Here is a 15,927-nt window from a genome sequence, read left to right as displayed (position 1 = left end):
CTGGCTTACAGGGAGAAGGCTACAGAAAACAATTATATTCAAAAGAAAGAGATGCAGAGGTGAAATTTTCATTAAAACAATTCCTCATATTTTTCTCTCTTAATTCATATGCAGAAGCCAAAGAGCAGAGTCAGGCATTTCCGAAGTGAAAGTACTGCTAAGAACTCAAAATACATTGCATGAGAAACACTTGGTGAAATCTATTAACCCCTTTCAGGACGAGAAAACACAATACAATAGGCTCACTGACGAATATATTCAGGGTGGATCGGAAAGGGGTTAACTTGCATATGAGAATCAGCGTTCATGTGTACAATTCATGATATAAACCAGGGATCTGCCATCCTTAGAATCAGAAATATCATAGCTTTAAATGCTAGAAGAAACTCGTACCAGCTTCTGTTGACACTTTCTTATGTGCTGCTTGCTTCACCACCTATTCCCCACCCATTCCCCACCTGTTCCTGAGACAAATGTCCAGGCAGTGTAAGTTAGAACGTAAGTGTTAGGATTAGTTAGTATGTGGGCCCTGGGCCGAGGTGAGAGATGGTACCACCCACAGGGAAGATCCCCGTGAGCCTCACATCAGGAGGCGAAGTCTCAGTTGACGTCAGACACAGTATCAGTCTAGAGTCTTTATTAAAGAGATAGAGTGGCACTACCTGCAGAGCGGGGGTGCCAGAGAGGAGATCTCACAGACCCAGAGACACAGGGTCGGTGGAATGGGGGACACCCAGAGAGGATACCTCCATACTGTTGGTAATGGTCTGCAGAGCGGTGTACACCAATGAGGTCTTCAGTAGAGATGGTAGTGGCCCGCAGAGCAGGGTACACCGAAGAAGGTCTTCAGCAGAGATGGTAGTGGTCCGCAGAGCAGGGTACGCCGATGAGGTCCTTAGTAGAGATGGTAATGGTCCGCGGTATGGAGTACACCAGAGAAGGTCCTCAGTAGAGATGATAGCGGTCCGCAGAGCGGGGTACGCCGGTGAGGGTCCTCAATAAAGATGATAGCAGTCCGCAGAGTGGGGAACACCGATGAGGTCCTCAGTAGAGTTGGTAAAGGCTGCAGAGAGTAAAGGCCCGAGGGAGTCCTCAGTAGAGATGGTAATGGTCCGCGGAGCGGGGTACACCAGAGAGGTCCTCGGTAGAACAGGAAGTAATCCGCAGAGCAGGGTACTCACGGAAAGAGTAGCGATGGTTCCAGGGAAGCCCGGGGAACGGGGCAGGCAGAAGTCCCAAGAGTCAGGCCCTCCGAGGAGAGGATAGCCAAGATGAGGAGAGGGCCCCTGAGGAGCGGGTACCTGAGACGTCTTACACCAGGAAGCAGGAACTGGAATGCAGGGTCCTCTGACAGCGAGGAGGATTTAGCAAGGAGGGATCTCTTTGCCAAGACATTGGTAGGCAGGGCCAGCTGGCTTAAATGTCTTGGAGGGATGACGTCATCCTGAGGGGACGCCCCCGAGGATCCCGCCATGACGTGCTTAAGACTGCCTGTGTGCGAGAGCGCTTAAGGGATTCCAACGGCAAGATGGCAGTTGGCAGCGTCCATGCTATCCCGGGCGGCCTGGGTGCGATAGGCAGGCCGTCGGCAGCTGGTGGAGGCTGCCAGTCTACCCCACGGAATCAGGGAAGTGAAGAAAGAGGTGATCAACAGCGGTCGCAGCTGTCTGCCACCGATGGGCGTAACAATAAGAACATAGCACTTGCTATACTGGGTCAGACTAAAGGTCCATTCACTGTTTCCAGCAGTGGCCCTTTCAGGTCAAAAGTACCTGGCAGGATCCCAGGGGGTAGATAGATCTCATGTTGCTTATCCCAGAGATAAGTAGTGGATTTCCCCAAGTCCATCTTAATAACTGTTTATGGACTTTTTCTCCAGAAACGTACCCAAACCTTTTTTAAAAGCAAATGCACTAATAGCTTTCACCACATCCTCTGCAAGTGAATTCCAGAACTTAATTATGTGTTGAGTAAAAAATATTGGGGCAGATTTTCAAAGCCCTACGCGCAGGTGTTAATAGTTGAGCATACGTAGAAGAAGTACAGAAAAGTAGAAAAAACTGCTTTTCGGTACTTCTTCAATTAAAAAAAAAAACCAAAAACCTCGGCAGACCACCGAGTTATGAAGACCGAAGCCGGTAAACTCAGCATCAGTTTTCATTACTGGCAGATGGCCGAGTTTACCTGCATCGGTCTTCATAACCGGCAGCCACCGCGGGGTTGCACAAGCGACCCTAGCACCTCCTTGCTAGTGTGACTCCCTAATTTGCATATTGCATGGCGCTCCCCTTGCGGGCACCATACGTGTGTTAAGAAAGCGGGCACTGAAAAGTCAGCGCCCGCTTTCCGCAAAATTTATTGCATCAGTCCCTATGTGCTGTTATTCACTATGTTACTATGTAAAACATATTGCCCATATATACAAATCCATGTAAAATCTTAATTCATTACTTTTGGAAAGAAAAAACATATTTCAGGAAGTTGTGAATTAAAATGAAATAATGCAGTTGTGCAGGTGGCTCAGTGGCTGTACCCTACCAGGTGGAAGAAAGGGGAGCTTTTGCTTCTGAGACCAAGAGGCGTAGGGATGCTGCTGAAGCAATGCTCCCAGCTTCTTGTGGGAAGAGGGGAGAGAGAATCTCAGCTAGCATTCAGCAGTGACATCTAATGGCCAGGATCAGGCTCTGGAAGGAGCCTTGGTTTGAGGCTCCGGCTGATGAACATTGCTGTAATGAGTGGGCTTAAGTATTCCAGTTCTCCACCCCTCTCATGGCTAGAAAGTTCTTTCTAATGTTCTAAATCTCTCCTGTTGTAATTTTTATCTCATCCTCCTTGGCTAACAGAATAGATCATCACTGTATACTCTATTGCTCCCATTATCTCTTAAAAAACATTAGTAAGATATTTCAGTTGCTCCCATGTCTTGTATTTTTTGGGTAAATTAATCCACTCTGTCAGTGTTTCCTTGTAAATGATTTTTCTTGACATGTACAGTAAGTCAATTGAGGTGTAATAGTCTCGCATAATGAAATAAATGTACTTGCTTGCATTAAACATCTATACAATAGATGGTGTAATTTCAGTTTGTGGAGTCTGGCTGGTTACGTTGCATTACATTTGTCATTTGGTCCTTGATCTTACTGACTTTTCTTCAATTTTATTTCTAGCAGATTTGTTACGCTTTACTTCACCCTTTGTGTTAACATTTTTACACCTGTTTTCTTTGATATTCTAATATTGATCTGAGTAAGGCTGTTTATCATACTATGGGCCGGATTTTAAAAGGGTTACGCGCACAAGGTAGGCGTAACTTCTGCGACAAAGGTGGAGGGGGGGGGGGGTTAGGTAGGGGAAGGGAGGGGAAGGTGGGGGGAGACAGAAGGAAAGTTCCCTCTGAGGCCGCTCCGATTTCGGAGCGGCCTCGGAGGGAACGGGCAGCTCGCGCAGGGCTCGGCGCGCGCAAGTTGCACAAATGTGCACCCCCTTGCGCGCGCCGACCCCAGAATTTATAAGATACGCGCGGCTACGCGCGTATCTTATAAAATCCGGCATACTTTTGTTTGCGCCAGGTGGGCTAACAAAAGTACACACGCACGCTATGTTTTAAAATGTACCCCTATATGTATATTAATTGGAATTATATTCTGTGTAATTTTTTAATTGCCTTAACTATTGTTATTCATGTACGAGGATTACGTTCTGTTTGATAAGATTTTAAAAACCCAATAAATAGATACTTAAAACATTTTGATGGTTTTACTTTATTTTTAACAGTATTGGTTAGGTATTGTTACACTACAAAATCCATTCAAAACAGAAGATGGATGCAGGAAACCCTACCCTTTCAAAATTAAAAATATCTTTAGAAAGGAAAGTTATGTCTCCTAAATCCTCATAACCTCTCCTGCAGCTGCAAGGACTCACCTTCCCACAGTTACCTGCTTCTGGAGGCACCTAAGAATGTGCCTATGAAAAGGCCAGGTGCCCCCCAAATTCCCCCTCCAGTACCTCGGAAATAAAACAATTGACCCACAAGCCCCCTGGGTGTCCCCTCTATATCCCCAACCCCTGATGCAGCTTAGCCTATCCGGGGGAGGGGTATCCAGTAGTCCAAATGGGACAGGTGCAATCCACAGTCATTCCAGTCCTGCCATGAATCAATCTGAAAATGACAGTACAACAAAATGGGCAGGAGCCTCTGGGCCAGCTGGCTGACCCCATTTTCAGTTTGGGGCCTGGTGGGGAAGCAGTGACTGGAGTTCACTCGTGCCTTAGTGGGAAAACTGGAACTTTCCAGATGGGGTAAGCTGTGTTGAAAGAGGTACGGGGATATAGGAAAGCTGGTAATGGTGTTGGTGGGATTAAGTTTTGTAATTTTCTGGCCATAGATGAGGGGAGAGGGGAATGGCAGTGGTGGCAGGAAACCAAGCTGGGGGCCTGGGGCTGCATTACAAAATGAAATGAAGCCAACAAATGATCGATAAAAAAACAGGGAGGGTAAATTTCGAACAATGATGTGTGGTAGCATATATGTGCACATATGGCCATGTGCAGATCTATGCTAGTATTTTATAACCCGTGCATATCTTTACCCTGAACATATGTGCATATGTATACTTATGCGTCAATACATGCAATGCACAGACTACCTATTTTAAAAATATACGTATCTGGCCATGTGTAACATAGAAACATAGAAACGACGGCAGAAGAAGACCAAATGGCCCATCCAGTCTGCCCAGCAAGCTTCACACTTTTTTTTTTCTCATACTTATCTGTTACTCTTGGCTCTTAGTAACCTTTTGGTTCTATTTCCCTTCCACCCCCACCATTAATGTAGAGAGCAGTGTTGGAACTGCATCTAAGTGAAATAGCTTAATTAGTTAGGGGTAGTAACCGCCGCAATAAGCAAGCTACACCCATGCTTATTTGTTTACCCAGACTATGTAATTCAGTCCTTGTTGGTTGTTGTCTGTATATAGATCCACTTTTCTTCATTCCCCCCTGCCGTTGAATCAGAGTTATGCTGGATATGCGTGAAGTATCAGACTTTCTCCCCTGCCGTTGAAGCAGAGAGCTATGCTGGATATGCGTGAAGTATCAGTCTTTCTCCTCTGCCGTTGAAGCAGAGAGCTATGCTGGATATGCATTGAAAGTGAAGTATCAGGCTTATTTGGTTTGGGGTAGTAACCGCCGTAACAAGCAAGCTACTCCCTGCTTTTTTGTGAATGTAAATCCTTGTTTCCAGATTTCCTCTTGCCGTTGAAGCTTAGAGCAATGTTGGAGTCTTAGAGAAATGTTGGAGTCGCATTAACCGTGTGTATGTTTATTGAATAAGGGTATTATCTCCAGGTAGTAGCCGTCATTCCTGCGAGCCACCCACTCTTCATTCATGTCGTCTAGACTTTATGGATCCACAGTGTTTATCCCATGCCCCTTTGAAGTCCTTCACAGTTCTGGTCTTCACCACTTCTACAATATTTTAAATATATATGTGCGTATATTTTATGTGCAAAAACAGAGGAGAACTTACTCAAGTAAAACTCAATTTATGCAAAACATTTGCATATTTTAAAACATGAGAACAAAATTGAAATTTAGCAGTTTTGAATTTACTCCACCTGTTGCCCAGTTCTTCTCCAGGTCATTGATACCCTCCTGGTTCTTCAGACTAAACTTCTTCCAGTTCTTCCAGACTTCCTACCCAGCCCATAATAAAGAAGTCTAATATAAGTTATGCTAGATAATATAAGTTATGCTAGATAATTGTTTGTTTCCAACAATGGCCAAGCCAGGTTACAAGTATGTGGCAAGTACCTAAACATTAAGTAGATCCCATGCTACTAATACCGGTAATAGCAGTGGCTATTCCTTAAGTCAGCTTGATTAATTTATGGACTTCTTCTCTAGGAACTTATAAAAACCATGTTTAAACCTGGCTCAATTGGCTGCCTTAACCAAATCCTCTGGCAACAAATTCCAGAGCTTAATTATGTATTGAGTGAAAAAGAATTTTCTCAGATTTGTTTGAAATATGTTACTTGCTAATTTCATGGAGTGCTCCCAGCTCATGTATTGTAAATAACCATTTCACATTTCAAAATTCAAATCCTTTCATGATTTTGTAAATCTCTATCATAAACCCCCTCAGCCATCTTTTCTCCAAGCTGAACAGCCCTAACCTGTTTAGCCTTTCCTCATAGGAGAGCCTTTCCATGCCCTTTATGATTTTGGTCACCCTGCTCAGTACTTTCAATAGTGCAACTATATATTTTTTGAGAATCATTGACCAGAATTGCACACAGTATTCAAGGAGTGGTCTAACCACTGAGCAATATAGAGGCATTGTGACATTCTCTGTTTTATTTGCCATTCCCTTCCTAATAATTTCTAACATTCTGTTTGCTTTTTTGACCACAACAGCACACTGAGCTGATGATTTCAATGTTATATCAACTATGACACCCAGATCCTTTTCCTGGTTGGTAACTCCTAAAATGGAAGCTAACATCGTGTAACTACAGCAGAGGGTTTCTTTTCCGTACATGCATCACCTTGCACTTGTTCATGTTATATTTCATCTGCCATATACACACCCAATCTTCCAGTCTCGCAAGGTCTTTCTGCAATTTATCACAATCCACTTGTGATTTAACTACTCTGAATAATTTTATGTCAACTGCATATGCAATTACCTCACTCGTAGTAACTCTTTACAGATCATTTATAAATAATTTAAAAAGAATTGGTCCAAGTACAGATCCCTGAAGCACTCCATTGTTTACCTTTTTCCACTGTGAAAACAGACTATTTAATCCTTCTCTCTGTTTCCTGTCTTTTAACCAGTTTGCAGTCCACAAAAGGACATCTCCTCCTATCTCTTGACTTTTTAGTTTTCTTAGAAGTCTCTCATTAGGGACTTTGTCAGATGCCTTCTGAAAATCCAAATACACCACATCTACTGAGTCACCTTTATCTACATGTTTATTCACCCCTTCAAAAAAATGTAGCAGATTTGTGAGGCAAGACTTCCCTTGGATAAAGCCATGCTGGCTGTGTTCCATTAAATCATGTCTATCTACTAGGGGTGTGAATCGTGTGATCGATCGTCTTAACAATCGATTTTGGCTGGGGGGGGAGGGAAATCTGATCGTCGTGTTTTTTGTTTTTTTTTTTAAATCGTTAAAAATCGTAAATCGGGGGAGGGTGGGAAAACCGGCACACCAAAACAACCCTAAAACCCACCTCGAACCTTTAAAACAAATCCCCCACCCTCCCGAACCCCCCCAAAATGTTTTAAATTACCTGGGGTCCAGTGGGGGGGACTCGGCGCGATCTCCAGCTCTCTGGCCACGGCTGCGTTGAGAAATGGTGCCGGTGGCCCTTTGCCCTTATCATGTGACAGGGCAAAGGTAGCGCCGTGCCATTTTGGTTCCTGGCTCCCAACGTCACGCATGCAGGAGATCGCTCCCGGACCCCCGCTGGACCCCCAGGGACTTTTGGCCAGCTTGGGGGGGCCTCCTGACCCCCATAAGACTTGCCAAAAGTCCAGCGGGTGTCTGGGAGCGACCTCCTGCATGTGGGCTGTATTGCCAATATTCAAAATGGCACCGGCGCTACCTTTGCCCTCACTATGTCATACGGGTGACCGTCGCCTAAAAATAAGGCACTTTGAATTGTATGTCTTCTAAAAACTCAATCGCCAAACATTTTACAACAAACACATCTCACTCAGTGGGTAAACCGGCACTTACCGGACCTGTCTCCATGTGCGGTTTCAGCATGATAGCAACTGTGAGACGGAAAACGAGACTGTTTTATAGGCAGATATCCTGATCTCACCTGATGTGATGAATTGACTTTGATTTTACCGGGAAATCACACAAAATGGTGCCATTCGATCTCTTTATTGAGTCCACCTGGGGTTACTGATTGCAGTAGGAAAATCCACTTTTGTTCACATTACCATAGCTGAGTATCCTATCTCCACCCCTCCAATGTTGTTTTACTGTCTCAAGGATTGTCCACTTGATGTCCTTGAACTTGTGTTTTTGTTCCTTAAAATGGGCAACCAATGGTTCCTCAAGACTGTCTGTATTTAGACAACACTTATGCTCAGTCAACCAAGTGCATGTGTTGCCCCCTCAAAGCTACTCAGAATACCATTACTACAGCTATGGGTAAAGTATTCACGTTACCTGAGTCCACATGTCATTCCACCTTTGTGGAATATGCAATTTTCTGCCCATGCCCGCTCACATACGTGGACATGATTAAACATCAAATCAGATTTCAGTTGACTGAGCATAAGTGCTGTCTAAATACAGACAGGCTTGAGGAACCTTTGATTGCCCACAAAGGTAGGGGGGGGATTTAGATAGGGCCGGGGGGGGGTTAGGTAGGGGAAGGGCGCGCCATTACCCAACCCGGGGGCTGGTCCAGAAGCCTCGACCACGCCCCCGGGCCGGCACCATGCCCCAGGGCCCGCCCCCAAAATACCGCGTCACTCGCGTCACGCCCCTGAAACGCCGCGCCACTCATGGCACACCCCCCGACACGCCCCTCCATGCAAGCCCCGGGACCTACGCGCATCCCGGGGCTTGTGCGCACCGCCGAGCCTATGCAAAATAGGCTCGGCGCGCGCAGGGGAGTTTGGGGTAGGTTTTCGGGGGTACGCGCGTATCGTTCGCGCGTACCTCTTTGAAAATCTACCCCATAATATACATGCACCCACACAATGAATTGAATGCATCCATCTATGCAGACTATGCTCTGCCATTCTCATGTTGTTTCATGTTGAATCATGAATGCATCACTCATCATTGGTGGCCTTGTTGGTTCTGTTGATCCATTGTTAGATTGTTCATTGCCACTGTCCTGGGGATGTTAGAATAGAAGGAGCAGAGGGACAAGAGAAAGGAGGCCATTTCAGGGATAATGGTGGCAAATTTATACAAATGAGGAAAGGATTGGCTAGTCAGGTTCCTCCTTCTCCAAGTCCTCAAATGTCCAGTTCTGGTCTGTGGAAATGTGGACAAGCTTGGGGATTGTGGAGTAAAGGAGTGGAGACAGAGATTGTGGAGTAGAGGGAGTGGAGACAGCCTTTGTGTGTGTGTGGACAGGTAATGGAGCCAACGTGTGTATATATGTGTGTATAGAGGAGAAAGAATGGAGCCAGCGTTTATGTGTGTGGAGAAGAGGGATTGGAGCCAGCCTGTGTGTTTATGGAGGAGAAGGAGTAGAACCAGTGTGGATGTGCCTGAGAGAGAGGGAGCCAGTCAGCTTGTGTATGTGTGAGTGTGTGTCTATGACCATGTGTGAGTTTTGAAAGAGCATTTGAGTGTATCCATGTGAGCATGAGGATGAATGTGTGTGTGTATATATAGAGAAGAAAGTTTGTGCACCTCTCTTCCTCTCCCACAACTCTACAACAATCTCAGGTTGACTGAAAGTCAAAGGTTCCCAGGTATGGAGAGTGATTTTATTTTATCCTTATTGATTTTAATTAATCATTTTTTTCTTTGATGTTTATTCAGTTTTGAAATACTGTACTAGTGTTTGGGAAATTAAAATGTATGAGTTTTTAATTATTGGATGTTATTCTGTTCACCTACTGTTTTGAAATATTAATTATTTTTATTAGTATGGTTTTACTATTATGATGGATGCTTTATATTTCTTGATTTTTTTATTTGATGTTTTCTGAGGAATAGTGATGTTTCTTTATTTCCAGTGGTGCACAATATACGGAGTCTGACTTATGGTTTTCAGTTTTTGTCTACACTTTTCCATTTATACTTTATGATCACTTTATTATGCATTTGGTAAGGGTCTGTCTGTGTTCTGCATGTGTGATTGAGGTTAAGTATTCTACTAATGTGTCCTTTCAATGTAGGGATCTATAAAAATTTGGTATAATGTATGCAGGTTACCTTTTCATAGGTTTGTAACTGTTTGAGTGCTGGCGGTTAGTGCTGTTTTGGAATGGGAGATTTGTTATATTGTAATTGCAATTTAGTTTGCTCATGGCTTTCTGAGGACCAAGCCTACTCCCAACATGGGTTATAATAGTCCTAATACCATGTGTGTTACAAGGGTCTTTTTGGCTTTTATGCAGGATTTTCTGGTTGACACAGCAGTGCATGTAAATATAATATACATGCTGTCGTGATATTTTTATTTCAAAAGACTACTTTGAGTGTGTTTTCATGTAAAATCTTTTATTATAAATCATAATTTGAAATTGTATGTGAAGACTGAAGAAGCCTCTGATTGGGTGGGGGGTGGAAAGGTTGGGCACAAAGCCATTCCCTCCGAGGCCGCTCCGATTTCGGAGCGGCCTCGGAGGGAATGGAGGCAGGCTGCGCGGCTCGGCGCGCACAGGCTGCCGATTTTGCGCAGCCTTGCACGCACTGACCCCGGATTTTATAAGATACACGCGGCTACGCACGTATCTTATAAAATCTGGTGTACTTTTGTTCGTGCCGGTGGTGCAAACAATAGTACGCATGCGCGTATGTTTTTAAAATCTACCTCAGCGGGTGCCAAATACCCTTGGACTGACCCTGATTAGGAAAATAATTCAAAGTAAATGTAAAAAAAAAAACCAGAATGGGGAGGGACCAGCCCAGTAATTGTTTGCATAGGATTGAAGAAACATTAGCACTGGTCCTGCATGGCGGTGCTTTGTGCTGACATGCTGGTGAAGAGACCCCATACAGTGGTATATTGTGGTGATGTACTGGCAGAGTTCCCACCCTGCCCCGGTGAAAATGACCCCACATGGTGGTGCCCTGTGATGATGCATTGGCGGGATTCCCACCTCTTCCCAGTGAAAAAAGATCCCACATGGTGGTGCCCTGTGATGATGCACTGCTAGGATTCTCACCCCTTCCCAGTTAAAAGAGACTCAGCCCAGTGGTGCCCTGTGATGATGCACTGGTGGGAATCCCAACCTGCCTAGAGAAAAGAGACTCTGTATGGTGCAGCTGTGTGGTGATGCGCAGGCAAGGTTCCCACCCCTCCCCTGTGAAAAGAGACCCCACATGGTTGTGCTTTTTAGTTTCACACTGACAGGGTTCTCACCCCTCCCCAGTGAAAAGAGACCTTGCATGGTGGAGCCATGTGGTGACACGATGGCAGGGTTGTCACCTCTTGCCAATGAGAAGAGACATGGCCCGGTGGTGCCCTATGGTGACACGCTGGCAGGGTTCCCACCTCTCCCCAGTAAAAAGAGACCCCACGTGGTGGTGCTATGTGGTGATGCACTGGCAGGGTTCCCTCCCCAGTGAAAAGAGACCCTGCATGGTGGTGACCTGTGGTGATGCGCTGGCAGGGTTCCCTCCCCAGTGCAAAGAGACCCTGCATGGTGGTGACCTGTGGTGATGCGCTGGCAGGGTTCCCTCCCCAGTGCATAGAGACCCTGCATGGTGGTGACCTGTGGTGATGCGCTGGCAGGGTTCCCTCCCCAGTGCAAAGAGACCCTGCATGGTGGTGACCTGTGGTGATGCGCTGGCAGGGTTCCCTCCCCAGTGCAAAGAGACCCTGCATGGTGGTGACCTGTGGTGATGCGCTGGCAGGGTTCCCTCCCCAGTGCAAAGAGACCCTGCATGGTGGTGACCTGTGGTGATGCGCTGGCAGGGTTCCCTCCCCAGTGAAAAGAGACCCTGCATGGTGGTGACCTGTGGTGATGCGCTGGCGGTGTTCCCACCCCTCCCCAGTGAAGAGACCCCGTGTTGTGGTGTCGTGTGTTCATGCGCTGGCAGGTAATGGGGGGACAAAAGAGAGACAACACAAATGCATTGGCCCCTGGGTACCAGAGACCCTCACTGCGCCTCTGAGGGAAAGTTTCAGCTGGTCCCTCCTGGAACCCACTCCCCCTCTGAAACACTACAGAAAAGGAGAACCCACAAAACTCCTCCCAAAAGGAGAGGAAGGAAATCTGTGTTCTCTCTCGCACAGCAATTTACTGCCTCTCACCTTCTCTTCTTAGCTGACTCCTGGAGACACCATTATAATATTTATATAATTGGCCTTTCACTCAATTAATAACTACATACCCCTTTCCTAAATGTACTCTATGGTGAAGGCTTAATCAGCCTTGTGTATAGATAGCTGGATACAGAGCCCTGCAAGAGCCCTCTTCAAACCCACATGAAGCCTAGAGTCCCTAGACGAGCTGAAGAAAATTACTTTATAAACTAAAGCAGAATGTGGCATTTTATTCAGAAGTTCTGACAGTTACAATGGGGGAGTACTTTAAGGAAACGCACCAGTCACTCTGTTATTTATTTTACCAGAGAGGTGTGTGGGGTGGGGGGGGGGGGGAGGCAACTCCAGTCCTCAAGAGCCACAAACAGGCCAGATTGTCAGGATATCCACAATAAATATATTTGAAAAGGTTTCCATGTACTGCCTCTATTGTATTCGAATATATCTCATTCATATTCATTGTGGCTACTTTGAAAATCAGGCATGTTTGAGGCTCTTGAGGACTGGAATCGGCCACCCCTGTACTAGAGTATTAGCTTCAACTTACATACATGACTGATATTTTCTTCATAAATCCACTGACTTTATAATTTCCCAAAGGATCCTTAATTGGCCTTAATGAGCTCACTTTTCCAGTGGTGCAGGTGCCTTAAAGCTGGTATCTGATTTATTTCAGTAGTTCATTTGCACTTATAATTTGACTAGTTATACATTTTAGAAAACAGATGGAGTATTGTGTTACAGTACCAAGGCAGGACCAGTTAAAATAAAATCAAGGAAGCTTCTGAGCAGATAAAATCCCTGTATAAGCTAATACATGTTTAAGTTTCTGGGATTGCTGAGGTAGTCTCCTGTCCCAAAGCAGAAGGAAGGAACCCCAGGAGTCCCCAAAACTGAAATGTTTCATTCAAGCACAATCTGATGGCATCCTGGGCCTATACTGTAAAATCCTTAAGAGGGTAATTTTGTAGAATGCATGCATAAATACTATAATCACTGAATAAGCTAATACATGATTAAATGTTGTTTTACTGTCTCAAGGATTGTCCACTTGATGTCCTTGAACTCATGGGGAAGGTGAGGGGAGGCGGAAGGAAAGTTCCCTCCGAGGCCACTCCGATTTCGGAGCGGCCTCAGAGGGAACAGGCAGCGCGCGCTGGTCTCAGCGCATGCAGGTTGCACAAATGTGCACCCCCTTGCGCGCGCCGACCCCAGATTTTTAGCTGCGCGTATCTTATAAAATCCAGCGTACTTTTGTTCGCACCTGGTGCACGAACAAAAGTACGCCCGCGCGTACATTTATAAAATCTACCCCAGCGTGACTGCATTGCTCATTTTTCCCAATGTTATGGAAATATTGTAAGTGCATCAGTCATCCACACTCTTCACTGATCTCTTTTTAAGGTGCTCCCAACAGATGGCTGAGGGACCCAGACACAGCATACCACAGCACATAGCCACTTACATACAGTCTTGGGTTACAGTATTGTAGACATTTAAACATTGTTGTCATCTTTAATTTGATGCTGAAAACAAATTAGCATTGAATCCTCTGAAAAAAAAGAATTATGATTACAATATAGTAATCCTTCCATCCCAAAACAGCACTAAGTAACTGCCAGCACTCAAACAATGAAAAAGCAATACTGCAAATATTACACTCCAGGACACCTCCTATTATGAAAATAGAACAAGTCAAACTGCTATAGATCCCTATGCAGAAACTTCACGCTAGCAGAATAACTCATTTTAGTCACACATTCAGAACACAGACAAACCAACCAAACACAGAATAAAGAGACTATAAAGTATAAACAGAAACATGCAGACAAAAACTGTACTGAAAACTGCAACAAGCCAAATTATATAGTAACATAGTATTGTCCGCAGAAAAAAAACAAATTGTCCATCCAGTCTGCCCAGCAGGCTTCCCTGGCAGTTGCTGCTCCGTACAGGTTACCCCCAAGTGTCTGATAAAGGAAGTAACTGCCACACCATACAGGTTACCCCTATGTCAAGCCAATACAGTAAAGTGCGCTCCGGTGGAGCGCACTGTTAACCGGCATTTGGACGCGCGTTTTTGACGCGCTAGCTTTACCCCTTATTCAGTAAGGGGTAATAGTGCGTCGAAAATGTGCGTCCAACCTCCCCGAGACTAATAGCGCCCGCAACATGCAAATACATGTTGATGGCCCTATTAATCATTCCCGCGTGATACAGTAAGTAAAATGTGCAGCCAAGCCGCACATTTTACTTTAAGAAATTAGCGCCTACCCAAAAGTAGGCATTAATTTCTGCCGGCGCCGGGGAAGTGCACAGAAAAGCAGTAAAAACTGCTTTTTTGTGCACCCTCCGACTTAATATCATGGTGATATTAAGTTGGAGGCCCCAAAAGTTAAAAAAAAGTTAAAAATAATTAAAAAAAAATTTAAATGGGGCCGCGGCTCGCGGGTTGAAAACTGGATGCTCAGTTTTGCTGGGGTCCAGTTTCCGAACCCGTGGCTGTCAGCGGGTGTGAGAACCGACGCGGGCAAAATTGAGCGCCAGCTGTCAAACTTGCTGACAGCCACCGCTTCTGTCAAAAAAGAGGCGCTAGGGACGCGCTAGTATCCCTAGCACCTCTTTTTACCGCGGGCCCTAATTTAAATAAATTAAGTTATCGAATCGCACGCACAGGAGAGTGGCCTGTGCACGCACCGGGAGAGCGGGCGAGCTCTCCCGGTGTGTGTGGTTTACTGTATCGGCCCGTGTGTCTGTTAAGGGTAGTAACTGATGCTCTTTGCAGGTTACCCCAGGCCTTATTTTATGGGTAGAAACTGCCACTCCGTGTATGTAACCTCCATCCTTCTGTTAAGGGTAGTAACTACCACTCCATGAAGGTTATCCCCTCATTTCTGCTATGGGTAGTAACTGCCACTCTGTGCAGGATACCTCCATGTTTCTGTAAGGGTAGTAACTGCTGCTCTTGCAGGTTACCCCTATGCCTTATGTTAAGGATAGTAATACTTACAAGCAAGACAAAGCAACTGTCAAGCCCATAACAAAATTACTGCAATATTTTTACATGGTGAGCTGCCTTCCTGATAATTCAGACAATGCTGCTTGAACATCTTTATTTTTGGACTTAGCCTTAGAATATTTATCCCTAATATCAGCATACTAGTACCCCAGTTCATAAAAGTTGGGGGTCCAACGTTGGCTGTCTTCAAAATCCAATAATCTTTTTTCCCTGCCATGCCATCTGAGTGGAGAGAGATGTGATAATTGTGTCTAAAACATCAAGGCTAATTGGTTAAGGATGGTATTTATTTATTTAAAATCTTTTCTATACTGTTGTTCAGTTAAATACCATCACAACGGTTTACAGATAGGCACATATTGTATTGTATTGTATTGGATAATATGTTCTATAAAAGTGCCACTAAGGTTTCGGTTACATAATTTCATAATAAAATGCTATTTGATGAATGTACTAAGTCTTGTCCTCTTATACATGTATCAGATTTATTTACATGTATAACTCTTTTAAACTGTAGATTCTCTCTAATATTAGCGATGAATAATAAAATAACAAAATACACACAAATTGAGCTAAGTGTTGTGTGCTGGTGTTCACCTGCCTGCTTTACCTTCTGGTTAAGGGCACCCTTTTTTTTTTTAATCATCTTCAAGCCTTTAGGGATTCACAATGGTTATCCCATGCCCTTTTGAATTCAGTTTACATTTCTGATTTGTTCCGAGTTCTTCGCCCCTGTTATATGTAACTTTTTCTCCGCATGTTTAGATGGTTTTTCCCTTGTTTGATGTAAACCGGTACGATAAGACTTTGTCTTGAATATCGGTATAGTAAAAATTAGTAAGTAAATAAATAAATAAATACATTTACTGTTTCTTCTTTACCACCTCTTCTGGAAGGTTTGTAATGCAACAATGGGA

At 44.6% G+C, this 15,927-nt stretch overlaps 1 protein-coding gene across 3 annotated transcripts in view; it reads left to right on the top strand.

Annotated features, from left to right (window-relative positions):
- IL1RAPL1 (interleukin 1 receptor accessory protein like 1) overlaps window positions 1-15,927 on the top strand; it is a 1,713,530-nt gene that overhangs the window by 1,195,102 nt on the left and 502,501 nt on the right. The gene's annotated exons all lie outside the window — the stretch shown is intronic.

Source organism: Rhinatrema bivittatum, chromosome 5, assembly GCF_901001135.1.
Source record: "Rhinatrema bivittatum chromosome 5, aRhiBiv1.1, whole genome shotgun sequence".
Classification (NCBI taxonomy): Eukaryota; Metazoa; Chordata; class Amphibia; order Gymnophiona; family Rhinatrematidae; genus Rhinatrema; species Rhinatrema bivittatum.
The sequence above is the reverse complement of the archived record's forward strand: the minus strand, read 5'-3'. Positions and strand labels throughout refer to the sequence as shown.